This window comes from Crocodylus porosus, unplaced genomic scaffold (assembly GCF_001723895.1).
Source record: "Crocodylus porosus isolate Cpor-Errol unplaced genomic scaffold, CroPor_comp1, whole genome shotgun sequence".
Classification (NCBI taxonomy): domain Eukaryota; kingdom Metazoa; phylum Chordata; order Crocodylia; family Crocodylidae; genus Crocodylus; species Crocodylus porosus.
The window spans coordinates 16,275,196-16,290,055 of NW_017728907.1; positions in this window are offsets into that span (position 1 = coordinate 16,275,196).

Here is a 14,860-nt window from a genome sequence, read left to right on the forward strand (position 1 = left end):
GCCAATATTCTTGCCCAGGCCTCAAAGAGGTGAATATTATAATGTGTAGCTAGAGTCCAGTATAAGGAACAGGAGTGGGGATCATTAATATTTTCTGTACATTTACTGAGTGTATGCGTGTGCGAATCATGGTGTGTAGTGCTTTCAGCAACAGTGCTAAAACCAGCCTAGTTCTGTCTACATTACAAACTTAAAAACCAGTTCAGGGGGAACTGTTTCTGGAACCGCCATTGCCAGTGCTCAACTTTTTAGTGAAGATGAGGCCAATATGGGAAAACAGAAATGGCTTGGACTTTGCCTATTATCCAAGAATCAATGCTCATTTTTCAGCTGTGAGGCATGTGCTTTGAGCAGCTTTTCATGATGGGATATTAAATTCCTTCACACTGTTTACACTGGTGCAGCCACACCAGTGTTGTTGAAAAGTAGATATGATTTTTTTCTGGTATTGGCACCTCCTGGATAGGCTATGGACTTGTCTTTGCATTTTAGTATGGAATTGGAACTTTTCACCTTTGCCAAACTGTGATTTCAACTGTGACTAAGGGGGGATGTGAAGAGAACTCTATCCTGTTTTAATACCTCTGAATTTAATATTTCTTTGAGCTTCAGGGCTGGGGCTTACAAAGCTTGCCTTGGCAGGATAGGAAGCGTATATCAGTTTCTGCAGTGTATGTTTCCTTTTGGTGGAGGGAAGTTTCTAGCCTTTAACTGTAGGAAAAAAAAACACAACCTTTCAAATGTGAGCTGGTGCGTTTTGTCTACCTATATCTGTAGAAAGTCCCAGTGGCAAGTAGCAGCAGAGTGAAATTAATGCCACTAGGGACACTTTCCCTATTGCTTTTAGCATCCCTTTAAATAGCTGTGAAAATAACAAGAATCACGTCAATGCTGTGCTACTGCTTTTTGGGAAAACTAAAGCTTCTTGAGGGAAAATAAGGTTGGGGAAGGGGAAAAGTAGAGACCCTTGCCAGCAATCTTGCAGTAAATGAATGCAGGATTGCAGGAAGGGAAAAGCATTTCAGCATTTGGAGAGAAGGTAGTGGGGGAGTCTACAGAATTTATCTGTATCCATGACCAGAGGCTGATATGGAAGAGATCCCCATGTTGGCAGGCTCCAGGGATAGCAGCCTGGTACAAATACAAGAAACTGAAGTCTCCAGGCAGCCCCAACACATCTTTGTATCAGGCTCTGGCTCCTCATCATTTTATGGGCCCATGGAGTTTCCTGGTGGGCATTTCCTGCTTGCCTTTCATATCAGCCTCCAGCAGTGGGTTTAGTCCTGTCTCTACTTTTGGACTTGGGTAAACTTTTTAAGCCATGGTGCTATTGAATTTTGTTTGAGGAGTTGTGGAAAGCTAGTAATGGTATACAAAGTGTTTAATCTCTAAATCAGTGGCTTAAATCCAGTTGGGGTTGGTAGTGACCAGCATGTGTTACCAACATGTTCAGTGTTGGAATTCCATTTGGCGCTACTTGGCAGGCTTGCTGAACATCTGAGCAAAGAGACAGAAGGTGAGATGGGCATGAACCCAGGACTTCCCGCACCTTTCTGTATGGTCCTTCCAGATTGGGATTGAAACAAATTGATAGGCAGGTCTTGCTTCCGATGTCTGTGCTGCACCACTTCTGTGAGGACCAATCTCACACCTCTCTTCAGTAACAGTCACCTAAGAGTTTGGCCCCCAATCCTGTAAATGATTTCAGGCAAGCTAGAATCCCTGCAGCTTCTTTGGAGAGCCATCTGAGCAGATCCATTTGTAAGACTGGGGCTTTAGCTTTGTTCTACTCCTGACCTTGTTTTACCAACCAAAGCTGTTGCATGAGTGAAAAACCATTGGAAAGATTGTTTGTTTTGCGCAAATTCTCCTGCAGGAGGGAGGCTGTGGATCACACATCTTAATGAGCAGCAAAACTAGCACCTATTAATTAAACTTTATAAAAGTCTGCTGTTTTGCACATGAGGATGCCTGGTAATTTTGATGTGCAATTTGAGCTTGCAAATTGTTCCCATTTCCAGTGACACAAAACACTGTTCTTGCTCCTGAATAAATATTTTGGTATGGGGAGAGGCCAGTGAGGTGTTACTTCTTGAAGTCTCTAATTTTAAATTCCAGGTTTCACATAACTTCCGTAATAGAGAGAGAGAGATTTCCATCAGTTATGTCAAGGTGACTTCAGTGGCTAGTGCTTTTACCACCTCTCTGTACTTGTAAAATAGTAACAATACTCACAGGGGTGAGTGCTTATTGTGAGATGTAATTTGGTTATGTTTGCAAAATGCTTTAAGATCTTTAATGGGAAGTTCTAGAGATGAACAAATAATTTTTACTTAAGATACTCTCATTCAAGGGGTATTTTAACATTAAAAAATGTATCTTTATCCAGGTAGAAGCTAACGTTATGAAACACTACAGGTTTTTGTTCAAAAGGCATTTTTATTGGACCTTTTAGAACTGTTTTGGGATAGAAAACTCAGCCACCCAGAGCTTTCATTTTGTTGCAGCTAGCAGAACTGAGATGTCAAATCATTCAACCTAGAATCTGCCAATATTAGATGGATTTTAAAACTCTGCCAAAAAAGTCTTCCCATCTTCAGAATATTTCCAGCCATCTTGGCCATTATTGCCAAAATGCTCTCTTGGAAAAAGCTCGGTGGCAGTAATAGAGCCTGGTACTTGGAGAGGATTGAAAGTATTTGGGATTCTTGGTGGAAGGGGACAGAAGATATAGAGAAACAATCAGTGAAATTTTCCGTATCTGTGCAAGAGTTTTAATGCATCTTTTGGTCCTAGGCTTGAGTAGGTTTTTATGGAGACATCTGGGAGCTGGGATGTTAGCATCCACTGTCCACTGTGCTGAATCTGGTCACACTGAAATCACTGTGAATCTGACCACTGACTTCTGGGGGGCCAGAATTTAGCACATTGAAAGCAAACAGTTTGGCTTGTATAATTTCTTTGTGTCATGTGTGAGTTCTGAGGTGCAAATCCTGTCTTAATTTTCCATGTACATTCAAATTATCCCTACCTGTAACCTTCATTATCCTGTTTTAGTTCCCACTCCTGGGGATTCTGAAGTGTCAGGTTTCCAATGATGGTAACCAGGTCCCAACTGTGAACAAGTTACTACTGTTTCCCTTAATTTATTTTGTCTGTTCCTAAAGTGGCTCTGTCTGCTTCAGAGGTGTTGTCCAATGCCACTTTCCAGTGCTTGGGTAGCTTTTATGCACAGGGAATGGTTGCAATGAATAAAAATGTTTTTTATGCTGGGGTGGGGAGAATAGAAGCTTTCAAAGAAAGTAGCAGAATTTTGCTTATTCCAGCTGTCTTTAACTATATACAAACACTTTCAATATTAATCCATTTAGCATTATTATTTAATTTTATTATTAATTGTAATCTAGTTATGCACCAAAGTATTACAGCTTCCTGCGTGACAAAGGGAGGAATATAAGAGGTCTTCAACATTTTACTTACATCCATATTTCTGGCTTGAGAATCATTGTTAATGAACCTCTTAGCACTTGTCACTCGGAAACCTTTTGAGACTGTGGGTAAGGATGAGAATGCTTTATCGATTAGCATTTTGTTACACTTTGTTTTTCTCCTCCAGAATAGTCAACTATTTATATTTTTGGAGAAACAGGTTTTCCTCTTTTGAATCATTTCCTGGTTTCTTCAGCCACCAGCCTGCCATATACCTGAATTAATCAAGATGATGATACACTTGCTTACTATAGGCAATGAAAGCTGCCCACGCCTGAGCAGCATTCCACATGCACTCAGAATATTTCTTAGTGCCACTCACAAGCTGTGCAGTTTGCTAAGAATACAAAGGGAAATGCCAGAGCCCCTTGTGTTTACAAGTGCTCCTGAAAGCAACTAGTGTTTGAGGAGGTAAAGTCAATCTCGAGTCCACAGAAATGGGTGCTTTAGCAGGCTGGGGAGCTAGTGTTCGAAGTCCTACCCTGAGAGCTATAGCTGAATTTCCATAGGGCTTCCAGTCCCACTGGTTAAGTGTCACAACTGATAGTTTGGGGGACACTGCCTAAAACATGAGCAGCTCAGTACTGGTGTAGATTGAAATGCTTGGAACTAGCAGTGAGGTGCATCAGCTGTGATCTCAGGATAGCACTGTTAGTTCCTGTTTCAACAAGTAACACATTTGGGATTTCTTTTGCACAGTGCCATAGAGGCATATAGTATAGCTCAGCTGTATGAACTTTGCTGTCAGTGGCTTTGAGTGAGGTTCCACAGGCATGTAGATGATTGTATGGGATCTAAATATAACTCCTGGGATCAATAGCCTAGACCAGTGCTTCCAAGCATCATTTCTTACAGATTTGAGCAGCTTACCTTTACCAAGGACTTATTCCAGACTCTGTGCAGTCTGACTATGAAGGGCCAGCTAATACTTCAGGCAACTGATTCCTGGCTTCTTGGTGATACTTACCTCTTAAATCTGAGGACCTTGGATGTAATAAAGGCTATATTCACCAAAATGACTTTGGGGGAACCCCTTACAAGGGGAAAATGAAGCAGGAATGCCTTTCTCTGGAGCACTAAGCTAAAATAATCTGGCCAGGTCACAGTAGTGCTCCTTATCTGAGCAACTTCTTGGGAATGCAAGGTTAAGAGGCATTGACACACCTTCCTTTTGAGAAGGTGGGAAGGATTGTCTGAGTTTTGAGTTTAGTCTGCAGAAACCATCCTTACACTGTTGCTGCATCACTGGCTGTGCTGTGCAGTGGAAGTGTTCGTTTGAGTCTTTGGGTCTGAGCAGTATGTCTAGCAGAGTAAAACTGCAACTTCAGTAGGGAACCAGTGGGCTTGGACAAAAGGATGCGGCTAACTTTACCTGCTGCAATGAGTAGAGCAATCCCTAAATGACTACAAGGTGTTTTCTCCAGGTTTTTAAATCCCCCGGTCATCTTTGCTTAGAAGTATGACAGTGAAGCTGTCAAAGTCAAGGCATGTAGGCTGCATTTTTTACCCACCTTAAAACAATTCTGTAATGAATGGCACATGAGAGAACCAAAGTGAAGGAGCCAACAAATCTTGGTGCCACCCTACCCTACCTTCTCCCAACAAGAAATGGTAGAGGATGATTTGTCCTGGTTCTGCTGCTGCTGTCTAGCTAGCTGGGACAGATGGCCTCTTTAGAACATACATGTACCAACCTTGAAAGATGGCTTTGCATTCACACAGCTTACCGGCCTGATTGAAAAGAGGAAATGTGCTCAGAAGATGAGATTAGGAAGGGTTGGTGTCTGGTATATTGGCTTTAATATCATGACTTAAGTTCTTTGCTGTTTCTTTTTGTGAATTAGAATAAGTTGCTTTTCTTTTGCACCTGACATCTGGCCTCTTGAGATCCACTGGCTACTGACAGATCCTTCTGGCACTATGAAAAAGTGAGAGATGACACTGGTGAAGAAAGCTAGAGATGTTTTGGCTTTCTTGTGGCTTAGCACATCATCAGTTATTAGCCACTAAGACTAGTCATTAATGAAGTGATTAGGTATGGTAGTGGGCAACCGGTTATTAACCTACCTTAAATACAGGATGACCATAGTATATATTCTGAGCCTGCAGCACTCCTGAATTGACCATCTACCTCAACAGTACACCTGAGTCAGGGTTGCAGCCTGGTTCTGGAACAGTACTGCTTGCCCTGTAGTTTGGAGCTGTGTTGTCTATAGTGACTGTCTGTAGTGTAATTGGGTCCTAAGGAAGGTACTGAAAGTGTCTCATTTGTACAGAAGTCTACCTGTACAGAGTTAATTGTTGTTAGTCTTCTCCCCTGGTAGAGGCCACGCCAGTTCCATTTGCTTTGTGTTAGCACCAACGTTTTGTTGCATACAGATAACCAGCAGTGTATTCTGAACACTGTGCTTTCCTTTTGGAATAACAGCCTGTGCATCCCTTGTGATTTAGGCTGGAGATTCTGGCTCACAGAAGATAGTTATTTAGATGCTCAGACTGGAGGGAGAGCCTTAACATCCCATTTATCTTGTCCTGTACCAACCAGTTCACAGGAATGATGGAATGGTCCTGTACCACTTCACTGTGGAATGAATAGTGCTCAGTCTGTGTCACAAGGTGATTTTCACAAACAGCTTGTAGACACAAGTCCTAGAGTCCAAAATGACCCAATTCAGAGAGTTTCTTTATCGCCCTAGAAACTAAAAACATGACAGAGCTCTGTTCAAACCTTCTCCGCAGGCTTAACTTCGCTTCTCTTGAGGATCCTCTCGCTGCATTGCTCAGCCCACACTCTAGATCCTCTCCCATTTCCCCTTTCTCTAGTGGGATTAATGATCCACTTACCTCTGTGAGTCAGAACTCACCTAACATTCATCTAGAGTCGGTGCCTCTTGGTGGGGCGAGGTGTTTCAGACAAACCCTATGAGCTAGATACAGTCCAATTTTAATCTACTGATCCCTATGGAGTAAAGAGCAGATGAAGGCTCTCCAGCTTATTTTTTGTAAATACAAAAAGGGATTTAGGTCAGCCTGTTTCTAATTGTGGTGTCTTGGCTCTGCCTCATAAAGACTGGAGTCTATTGTGCTGGGCACTGTACAAACATAGAGGGAAGTAGTTGAAGGCAGTTTAGAAACTCCCTCTCCGAGGCCATAATAGAAATATTAGTGGCTTCTGAGCTTTTGCTGTCTCCAGCAGGAGTTGCTGTAATAAGTCAGTTAGAGAACAGAGGTGCAGAGGGATATTCGCTTCAGAGCAAACATCCGCTACTGACCAATGGGTCAGATGGGGACTCGCATGTTTGGGGAGTATGGGGTATTCTATATTTTTGCTACGGTAACTTTAAACTATGTAAGTTAGCAAAGAGCAGCTCCTTTTCCTTGAAAATGGGCAAAATTGACTTTAAATGACACTAATCTCAATTAGCTATAGCCACCCATCTCCCATAGCTGTCATTTGTAATACTTTTTAAAGTAAATGGTTGTGGGTGGGTGGTTTATTTTTGTAAATGCATGTTTATAGCCAGATTTCCTTGTTCGCTGTGACTTGATGACACAGAGGCATTAACGTCAATGCTCCACATTATTTTAAAACATTAAGACTCAATGTGGAAATTGTGGCTGAAGAATAATCTTAGACTTCTTTATTCTTGATGCAGTATTTTTTGCACTTACCTTTAGCTCCTGTTGTCTAGCGTCTGCTCTCTCCGTTAGGTAGTTCTTTAGCGCGGAGGGACTTCAGGGTCACAGTCAGAGGCATGTGAAATGGAGGAAGGAGTTTAAGGGATTGCAGCAGCATGGGCCAGCATGTAACTGAAGTGGATGCAGGGGGGTGGCATCCCTTAGTTCTGCAACTTGCTGGCTTTGGCGTAATGCTTTAATGATAATCATAAGATTGTCCTCTCACATTAAGCAGTCCCCTGTTAAGAAAGCGCTTTTGCTGATGTGCAATATTGATGGCTGTCTACAGATTTTGCTAGTGTGAATTCAGGAGCAAGCATGTGTTTGGTTGCTTCTGCAGCCAAGTATATGGATGAATTGTCAGGCCATTCCCATGGGTTGGATGGAGTCCTGAAACAGTTCCTCCCCCTGCTATTTGAAAGCTTTGGAAAACAGAAGCACTTTTTTCCCCAGGAAGAAACTAAATCCTTCTTTTATCCCCATTTGGCATGTGCTTTGCAAGTGTGTCCACTGTTGCCAGAGTGGTCAAGTGGGTTAATGGTTCCAGCTGTCTTAGAACTACAACTGAGCTGGGTGGCAGGTGCCTTGTAGCAGGGAACACTAAGGCTTTGATAAGGGACTTAGAAGGGCCAGCGCAACAGAGGCACACCAGTGCAGTTCTGTACACTGGGCAGTGGCTGCACATGGGGCAGTAGCCAGGCCAGACTGGAAGCACAACGGCTGCTATTTTTGCACACTCCCCTCCCCAAGTTGGCACCCAGGGCTGGTGCCCTAGTCATTCCCTACTCCCCCACCACCACCCCAGGTCCCTAGTTCACATCTGCAACCTAAAAGAAAAAAAGACATTTCAGTTCTTTTGTTGTGTTTGTTGCAAATGAGGAGCAAAATCCACTTCTGGCAAGTCAGCGATCATTCAGGATAGATCCAGAAATGCCAGCTTGTGTTCTGTAGGTGTTTTTTTTTCCAATGTTTCAGTTTCTATTTTATACATAGGTAACTGACCCACTGCTATTTTAGAAGTCTCACAAGGCAGTTGGATAGGGGTATAGCTGAAGTTTGACAATCTTTATTAGCCCTCTGGCTGGGGGCTGGGGCTGCCAGTTAGAGAATCTAAGCCAGTTTAAAGGCCCTTAAGCTGTACAAGTAAATACGTGTTTGTTCAAACAGGCTTCTGTAGTTACCCATTTAATGTGCCCCTGTGTGTTTGCCTGAGTCTTTGCCTGTCTGCATATCCACATGCATCTGTTGGTCTAACATGGGGGCTTTTCATCTGTGAAAATGCAAACCCTCTATGTACGCATTCAGGGTAGTAGATATTGGTCTCTATAGCAGGGGCTGAGGTTGTGCAGCAATTTGTACATTTGTGCCACAAAGGAGAGAGGAAGTGTAATTTCTCTCTGGCCCTCTTGCCATGAGATGTATAGGGATATTGGTGGTGGAACCTACAGAGGGTCACATCAATAAGAAACGACACCATTGCATTTCAGGGGACTGTACAGGAGTGTTCACATTAGAGCAGCAACAGCCACTGGAAATCCAGGAACTGTCCTTAAGCTCATACTTCACAGCACTGGCACATCCGCTTTGAAGACAGCTGAAGTCAGAGGTGTTCAGCTCACCTGTGTAGGGATACCAAGAGCAAAGTCATTAACACAGCTGTTGAGATTGGTGGACCCTCCTTATAAGAGGAGAGGGAACAACTGTCCATCAGTTCTGTGAGGCAAATAGTCTAAACTGTGGAGCTTTGTAGCAACATACAGTAAGTCCTCCGTGCAAAACTGCTTCTCTGCTGTGGCAGCATGGCAAGAGGAGGGCTCAGTGGAGGTGCTGGAGCTCCAGTTATTTGGTTGGGATTTGGTAGGCTTTGGGGTTCACTTCTGTTCCCATGCCAGAGGCCAGAGTACAAGATCTGTCTCTCATCAGGTAGTGCAGATGCTAGTTCAGGTTGGAGCGATGAGAGCTTATTTTCTGTGCTTTTTAGGTGCTTATTCCCATCTGGGAAGAGGAGCTCAAGTATTTGCACCTTCCTTGTGAAATGAGACTGAGTTAGAGCACTTAGACCTGCTGGTACAAATCAGATAAATATGGTAGAAACAGCTCAACTTCACTGCAGGCCACAGCTTCCTAGAGTCCAGGGGCTGCGAGATTGGGGCACAGGGAGGTGGCAGGTCTTACTGCTTGACAAAAGCAATAGGATAGTTGTTTCTAGATGTCAGTGAAAACTACAGTGCTCCAGTGTGATGGCCTACCAGCACATTGACAGTGTAAAGCATGTGATTCAGTTTGCCACTGCTACGTACAAGCCTCTCCCCCCCCCCGCCCCCACTTCTGTTAGAGCTCTTACATAAGCTTTGGCATCCCATGTACGCAGCCACAGGCTCCCAGTGGGCAAGAAAATATTGCCTCCTGCAGACAGAAAATCACCCCTTGCCCCTCTGATCCTGGTGACCAACACAGGGAGGGATCAAATCCCTTAATACAGACTCTTCCACATACTGGCCCCCTTTCAGTCTAAGAGGTACATTTAATTCCCTGTGCTCTGCCATAGACTCCCAAGGAGGACAAGAGAATTGTCAGGAGCTGTATCATCACTGCCCTTGTGGCTCAGCTTACCAGAGCCTGCTTCTGCTTCTCCTGAAGCCAGTGACTTTCCAGAGGCAGGGGGAAAAGCACTTCTGGAAGCCAGCATAGTGCAGCACGCACAACTGTAGCATTTGTGCAGGCAGAATGCAGATGCTAGCACCCGGCGTTAAAGGGAATGCCTTTCTGCTAGCTGAAATACCTTTCATTCTGGACCTGGTCCCAGTCCATATTTCCTGAGTTGTGTGTTAGGACATTGGAGGGTGTCTGGAAACACAGCTGGAAGCAAGCAGGCTGGTTTGTTTGGTAAAAAAAAAAAAAAAAAAAAAAGAAGAAGGCTAGTGACAAAGAGCAAGAAGAATAGATATGTGTGTCCAGATAAGAGTGTTGTATTTGGTAGCCGTGTTGGTCTGAGACAAAAAGACATACAAAGACAAAAAAAGACATTTTCCCAGAGCCTGACAAAGGGACTTTGATCCCGAAAGCTTGCAGAAAAGGACAGTTTTCTTACCATTTTCCAGTTGGTCTAATAAAAGGTATCATTTTGGAACCAAGAGTTCTAGTTTTTTGTACGTCTTTGTGTCCAGATAAGGAGTTCACCCCTTCAGTGCCATAGTTCTGTTTCAGGCCATCCTTTGCTATTTTGACTGATTTAACTGGTTGCTGGCAAGAGGGGTTGGACAGAGGAGGAATGAAGTAAACCAGAAAAGCTTGACTGGAAAGAACCTTGTCTGGCTAGGACAGTGGTTTTCAACCTGTGGTCTGTTGGCCCCTAGGGGTCCACAGACTATATCTGAGGGGTCTGCAAAAGATGACACTGATCAATCAAACTTATGTGAATACCCAGACACGATTCCAGACCTCCATTCAGAATTTTTTAGGTGGCAAGTGGTGGCTATGTGGCTGGTTCAGGAGTTTGTCACTGGCTGAGATTTTCTTAAGCTAATGTATTAGAATTGATGGGAATCAATCACCCAGATCCCCCAACTGGCTTTAAAAATGGCACTTGTGAAATTTAGAAAGTCATGGGGCAGTGATTCGCAACTTTATTACACTCAAGGCACCCTTCAGAAAGTGCCAGCTCTTAGTTTTCACTCATTTCTTAACTATGGAGAAATTGAACAATTCTTCTGTTGAACTCAGAAAGACCCCAGCAAGTCTGAATGTTTATGACACTATTTGAAATCCCTGGGTTTGTCTTGTGAATCATGTGCAGATGTTTGCACACCTAATAGTGTTAATATTGCGTGGCGCCCTGCTTGAGAATCACTGTCATAGGGATTTCCAAGTAACTGATAGCTTGAGTTTGCCTTTGCTTCAGACCTTTGCAAATGAAATAGCTTCTAATCATATGTTCCATTGTACAATGGGAATAATTTAGTGGAACAAGGGACTGAGCGTGAAAAATCTAATCTCGTTTTAGTGTCTTCAGATTTAAACTTTTTTTTTTTGGATGAATCAGTGATTCTAAGGTCATCTTGCTTAAAAGATGCTGTAGAAATCTGCTGTTTCCAGTTTCTGGTCATGGCTCTGATCTTCCCATTTTGATTAAAAGTAAATCAGGCTGTATTTGCTGTTAACATTGTCACTTAAAATTATAGCTTCTAGGAGGGTTGTCCAGTATGTATTGGTGAACCTTTTGAAACACATTCAGACATCTTGAAATACTGCTGTGTAACTTGCTTGTTTAAACTTTTACATACTATGATTAAGTAACATTTTTTCCAAGTTTTCTAAGGCACTACTAAAAATCACTGCATTGTTTTTCCCCAGGCGTTATCAAATGTATTAAATCCTAGAATTTAGTTTAATTCTTGAAGATCCACTTTAAAGGCCCAGAAACTTTATTCATTAGTATTTTAATTATTTTTATATTGCAGTACAAATATTTATTTAAACCTTCCCCTCTTGTATTTGAAATTCAGACCCCAGACCATTGGCAAGAGCACAAGAAACTGTGAAATGTACTGGAAATGGAAAGTAAAACTGACCAGTCTAGTTTCACTGGTGATCGTAGAAGTAATGGCATAAATGGAGAGAAGCAAAATCTGAAAGCGTTAAATCTGGAAAATAATGTTGAAAATAGACAAATCCTTTTATAGTAATTTTTAATCTGTTACGGTGAATTTAGTGGTTGCTCATGTGCCCTCCTTGGTGAAAGGTTACATTTTGAGGTTCACAGATTTAGAAAAGGGCTGCTGGTACATTTTTATCCAGATGTTGAGGACACTTGGCAGCAATGGCAGTTTTGTGCCTCTGGTGACACTACACCCTGTATGGCTTTCACGCATAAGGGAGCTCTAGAAATAACTGTAAAGCTTTTATTTACTGCGATGTGAAGATATCAAGTGGGTCTGGGAGTACTGGGAAAAAGGAGGTTTCATTTTTATGTTGGAAGTTGGAAACTAGGAGCTTCACACTACCAAAACAGAGAAGTCTTCCTTTAAATGACAGCTCCTCATGTTGTCATAGGCTTATACTCTGTTCTGATCTGTTTCTGCAGATGAATGCACTCTGCTACTTGTTCCCCCCACCTTCCCATCTTGCTCCCACAGTAAATCTTTCACGCCTGCTGCAGCATCATAATTTGACCTCACTTTACAGTGATTTGCATGGCAGCTTTACTTTGTTAAACATCAGTTGTGTTCGGTTAGTAGAGCTTGCAGGCTGGTAACACCTTGTCAGAAGGCAGGCTTAGGGCAAAATCTGAAGCTCAGACTTGCCACATACACTCTTGACTTCAACAGGGGACTGTCCCAGGGCAAGGTACCTGCCCACATGACACCTGTCATGCTCTTCCTAGTCCCTAGGAACTTGGTTTAGCTTTGAGACTCCTCCCTTGGCAACCATTGACTTGGAAAGGATTCTACAACCCCATTGTCAGCAGGGCACCTGAACCAGGGAAGTCTCCAAGTGACAGAGGCTCTTTTTAATGTGAGATGGAAAGAGCATGGTAAGCTGACTCTGCCACCAAATATTCATGTGCTGTATTCTTTCCCTTGTGCTTGGTTTTCAATAGAAGGTGGATAAGGAGCAAGAGGAGACAAAGTAGCAGAGGTCTTGGGCTATTTGGGGGTGGGGAGAGAGAGGGGTGCGCACAGGTGTGTGAATGTGCGTGCACCTAGTTTTCTCCCATCTCTTTGGTACTTCTCTGCCTCTGTCCCCAGTCAGGGTCCACATTGGCTTTTGAAGGTGCCCTCACCTCATTTCAAAGAAGCCCCTACTTCCTAACCTCAACCCCAACCTTTCTGTGTGAAGCTGTGAATGTGACTTTTAACCTCTGGCTACAAGGCCAATGGCTCTTTACAGTGCATCCACTAAAGCTGCCTCTAGCATAAGATGCTGTTAAACGCAGTCAGATGGAAGCACTGTAAAAGAATTGCTGTGACTGAGGAAACAGTTCAGGTGAAGACTATAACCACCAAATGTGGACAGTGCTGAATGGGCGCTTTCACATGAGGAACTTGCAGACAGTAGCATTGTAACAAAGGGTAACTTGTTAAGTGGCTTTGTATTGCAATTTGCTAATCGGATCTGAGTAAGAAGAAAACTAAACTGACAATCAATTTCTAACAGTGAAAGCCCCTCAAAGGGGCGGAGTGAACCTGCATCCAGCAGCCGGAGCCAGGCATTCACCCCGCTTAAGGAAAAAAAAAAACCCCATAGGAATTGTTTTCTTCCTGGGAGCAATCACTCCATAGCTGAGTTGCATCAAGCAGCTGAAGATTCACAGACCGGTAACTACCTCCCTCTCTGAGTGCTGAGGTTGTCATGCTATACACTTTGCTCTTGTCAAAGCTTTCATGTAAAACACCCTTTTACTCCCTCTCCCCTCCCCTGCATTTTAAAAATGCAAGTCTGCTCTGTAAAGCGACATTGTGAAAATGGTGCCTCCTCCCCCCTTTCCCTGGGGTTCTGCATTCATCAGAGCTCTCTGCCTGTTTCTAACATCCAGCCCTGCAAACTTGCTTTGGGCTCTGAAAGACAAGCTGGGTTCCTTCCTGCTTGTACAACCTGTCTAATCCTGAAGGCTCTGCTGGATAAATCCCAGGGTGAGACCTGCAGCTTGGAGGCCTTTGCTTCCTCCAGCTGCAGTGTAGCAGACAGCCCTGCCAGAGGGAGGAGCAGGAGTAGAAGCAGTTGCCCCCTGATGAAGTGCAGCTGGTTCTGGAGAGCTGACAGGAGTGAAAAGCAATAAAACCCTTTCTTTCAGTCACTAGTCAGCAGATCTGCTTGGTTAGATGGTGCCATTTTTCCAGCGTCCCTTTTCAAACTAGAACAGCACTTTAACTCGGTTGCTTAAAAAATCCCCATTACTGAAGAAATGCACTTTAAAGCGGAAGGTGTGTACAGCTGCTGCGCTGGAGCCAGCTGCATGTGCAGATGGATTGGTTTAGCAGGAGCATTGAGGAGGGAGTGATGTTGCTAGACCTTCGGCTGCTGCCATTGTCTCCTGCAGCATAGCAAGCAAATGCAGCTCTACCTCCTACCTCAGCACACCCTCCTACTGTGAGATCAAGGCCCCGTCTACACTAAAAACAGGAGTCAAACTACCTAAGCAAACCCCAGTTGCAGCTCAGTCGTAGTGTAGCACTATCTGGACTGGCATGTGTTGACCCGTCCAAACCCTTTTATAATTGGTTTGAAGTGCCCTTGCCTGTAAAGCATATTTGAAATCCATTTATAATAGGTCAGAGTTATACACATAGTTATAACACAGCAGATGGCACTGTCTGTGGGTGCCTGGCTGAGCTATGTTATAACACAGCTGAGCCACAATGGAGCTGCAACTCTTCTTTTTTTCACTAGTGTACATGGGGCCCTTGTCACTTCTATGGTTTTTAAGAATACAATTTTTTTTTCTCCCATACGGATTGTACTCCAGCTTGGTTTTTAGAGTAACCAAAAATATATATATTATAGAATTGGGATGTCACCTTCAAATGCTCACCAACGTATCAACCTTTTTTAGAACACGTGACCTAACACTTGGGATTTATTTTTCACAGGTTTGAAGTTTCCTGCTGTACTAATTTCTTCTTCTCTCTTTCTTTCTTCTTCCCCTCCCTCCTTTCCCCCCACCCCTTTTTGGTTGTTTGTTGCAGTCCTGATT